The sequence below is a fragment of the Echinops telfairi genome, unplaced genomic scaffold, assembly GCF_000313985.2.
Source record: "Echinops telfairi isolate 266 unplaced genomic scaffold, ASM31398v2 ScPeMD7_7400;HRSCAF=8409, whole genome shotgun sequence".
Taxonomy (NCBI): domain Eukaryota; kingdom Metazoa; phylum Chordata; class Mammalia; order Afrosoricida; family Tenrecidae; genus Echinops; species Echinops telfairi.
In genome coordinates this window covers 2,392,742-2,396,247 of record NW_022111300.1, presented here as the reverse complement: position 1 = coordinate 2,396,247, position 3,506 = coordinate 2,392,742, and the positions used below count along the sequence as shown (strand labels likewise).

Genomic DNA, 3,506 nt, shown 5'->3' with positions numbered 1-3,506 from the left:
CAGGGAGGGAGGGGAAAAATGAGGACCTAATGCCAGGGGCTTAAGTGGAGAGGAAATGTTTTGAGAATGAAGAGGGCAATGAATGTACAAATGCGCTTTACACAATTGATGTATATATGGATTGTGATAAGAGTTGTATGAGCCCCTAATAAAATGATTAAAACAAACAAACAAAAAACCCAAACAAACAAAAAACAGGACATAGGGGATAAGCTACTATATACATACTGTACATCCCTGGGGTGAGGTCTAGCAATTATGGCAGGGGCCAAACCCAATCCAGGGATACACATGGGAAGCCATTAATAATATGGGGAAGGAAAGAGAAAAATAAAGTCATGGGAAGGGGGGATCAGGGCAATAACCCACCCAAGGGGAGGGTATTGTTTATATCTCCACAGGAGAGGGAGAGCGAGACCAGGCTTTAACCCAATGCACCAAGGCATGAATACAACATACCAGCATGTACCAGGGAACCAATTCAGAGGTCTGCGGGGCTGGCCCCAATCCCAACAATGTGGACACCCCACCTCCTCAGAAGACTGCACTTCGGAGGACAGCACTGGGGCTACAGCTTGGGGAGAGGGGTGTGTCTGATCAGAGCACACGGGAGAAGTGAAGAGGGAGGGAGAGGGAGGGAGGACAGCCTGGCCACCCAGCCCTGAGGACCATACTCCTGCTCAGAGAAGACAGCGCACAGAGAGGACCATAGGGCTAGCTCCACCACGAGACACGACGTCCCTCACTAAACCACAGAGCTGAGGGGGACAGCACTGCAGACATAGTGCGGGAATAGTGCACAATTTGACCCCATCATGCTGGAGCAAAACACTAAAGGCATGCAACAGAGCAGCAAGGGGAGCAAATGATGAAATCCCTAGGGAATACCAAAAATAGACTTAGGAGACAGTGTGGCACCCCATCAAATCTGAATGGAAAACACTCGTAAAGGCCAACAAACAGACCTTGAACTATTTATTGGCCTTTCCATTTTTGTCAGTGGCTTTCTTTTTGTTGTTGTTGCTATTATTTTGTTGGTTTCACTTCCTTTGTTGTTTTATTTGGCTTTGTCAGTTTTTGGTGCTTATTAATGTATCTGCATGACTATCTAGATAAGATAGGTGGGGTAAATAACTCGGAGATGAAAAGAGCGTGACCAATGGTTCCAGGGGGAATACGGGAGAAGTGGAGGTGGGAGAAAGGAAAGCGGGTGGGGTAGGGAACCAACCCAGGGACAAGGGAACAACAAGTGAACTAAAATCAATGGAAGGAAGGTCGTGGGATGCCTAGTGGGGCTCAATCAAGGGCAATGTAGCAGTGAGGAATTACTAAACCTGAATGAAGGCTGAACATGATGGTGGGACAAGAAAAAAGGAAAAGGAAATAGAGGAAAGAACCAGGAGGCAAAGGAAATTTACAGAAGCCTAAATACAGGCATGTACATATGTAAATATATATATTTACAAGAGGGGAGTAGAACTATGTACTCATATCTATATGTTAAGAATTAAGGTTGCAGATGGACCTAGACTCAAGTATTCCCTTAAAACAAGAACACTTTGTTCTAACAATCCAGCATTTGGTGATGCTCACTTTCCTGACATGATCGCTGAAGACAAAATGGGTACATAAGCAAATGTGTTGAAGAAAGCTGATGGTGCCCGGCTATCAAAAGATATAGCGTCTGGGGTCTTAAGACTTGAAGATAAACAAGTGGCCATCTAGCTGAGAAGCAACAAAGCCCACATGGAAGAAGCACACCAACCTGTGTGATCATGAGGTGTTGATGGGATCAGGTGTCAGGCATCTAAGACCCAGAACAAAATCATACCCAAGGTGAATTGGGGGTGGGGCATGGAGTGGAGACCATTTGTAGAAAATTGGACATCCCCTCACAGAGGGGTCACAGGGAAGAGACAAGCCAGTTAGGGTGCAATAAAGCACCGATGAAACACACTACTTTCCTCTAGTTCTTTGGTGCTTCCTTCCCCCCACTATCATAACCTCAACTCTATCTTACAAATCAGATTAGACCAGATCACGCACACTGCTACAGACAAGAGTCGGCAACACAGGGAATCCAGGATAGATAAACCCCTCAGGGCCAACAATGAGAGTAGAGATACCAGGAGGATTAGGGGAGGGTGGGGGGAGAAAGTGGGAATTGATCACAAGGATCAACCTAGAACCCCCTCTCAGGGGACTGGACAATGGAAAAGTGGGTGAAGGGTGATGGAGGATGATGTAAGATATGAAAATAATAATCTATAACTTATCAAGGGTTCATGGGGTAGGGCGGGCAGGAGAGGGAGGAGGAAGAAATGGGGAGCTGATAGCAGGGACTCAAGTGGGAAGAGAATACTTTGAAAATGATGATGGTGGCATGTGTGCAAATGTGCTTCACACATTGGATGAATGTATGGATCGTGATAAGAGATGTACTTTCCGTCAATAAAAGTATTTAATAATAATAATAATAATAATAATAAATAGCCCAGGGCACACAATAATGTTAACTATATTTAAATATAGTCCTTATGGAACCTCATGTAACTAAAAACCTTTGGATTAGGTCCAAGGTTGTTAAACTGAATTGTGTGATATAGTTGTCTCTATTCTGCAGAGAATTGAGTTTATGACATGTGTTCCTTAAATAAAGCAATGTATAATGAACTAAAAAACATTTATTTTTTTGGTAAGGATGGGGGTAGGGCAACTATGTATGATTTTCAATATTCTCCTACTAAGAATGGTATTAATATTTTAGTACAAAATGTCTCATAGAAATAATTTTGTACTATTAATAAATATGACATTTTCATTCAAGACGTGAGATGGTTGTCGGCATGGTCCCCTTTTGACTGTGTACATGCAAATTCTAAATAAAATATTTACAAAATGAAAAACAAAACAAAACAGGAAGAGTAGCACTGTGTCACAGGGTTTCCAAGGCAGTACATCTTTAAGTAAGCCCACCACTACTTCGTCTTTATCCCAAGGAGCGGCAACCTTTTGGGGAGTGGCCGAGCACTTTGCTCCCTGCGCCAGAGGCTCCCGTGTGTTCCCACGCGTGTGTACCAGGGGAGGCTGAGCGGCGCAGAGGTCCCAGGCCTCCACATTAGCGTGGCTTCCCCGACCTGGCTTCGTGCACCAGATAGAGCTCTCCGTTTGGGGCTTCCAGCTCTCCCAGGTGTTCGGCTCTCCCGGCGCTGACCAGGTGAACTCAGGCTCACTGCCCACACGCATCCGCTGGCCTCTTGGTCCAGGACGGCCCTCCACGTTCTCTTCTCTTTTGTCAAGATGCTGTCGTCGGAGGAGAGATGTGAATCTGCTCTGGGTAGGTTTTCTAAAAATCCCGGAGCATCTATTTTTACTCGCCTGTTCAGGTGTCCAAGCGCTGAAGACATTTTCTCCCAATCAGTGGCCACCCACCCACAATGTCAGTGTGTTCTCTGAGGAGGCTTCTGAATGCGCCCGCTTTCCGCAGCCGCCCCCGGCTGCTCTTC

General features: G+C 45.5%; 1 protein-coding gene across 2 annotated transcripts in view; it reads right to left on the bottom strand.

Moving 5' to 3' along the window:
• The window catches only part of DLGAP1 (DLG associated protein 1), a 931,603-nt gene that overhangs the window by 259,563 nt on the left and 668,534 nt on the right, over positions 1–3,506 (bottom strand). The window lies entirely within an intron of this gene.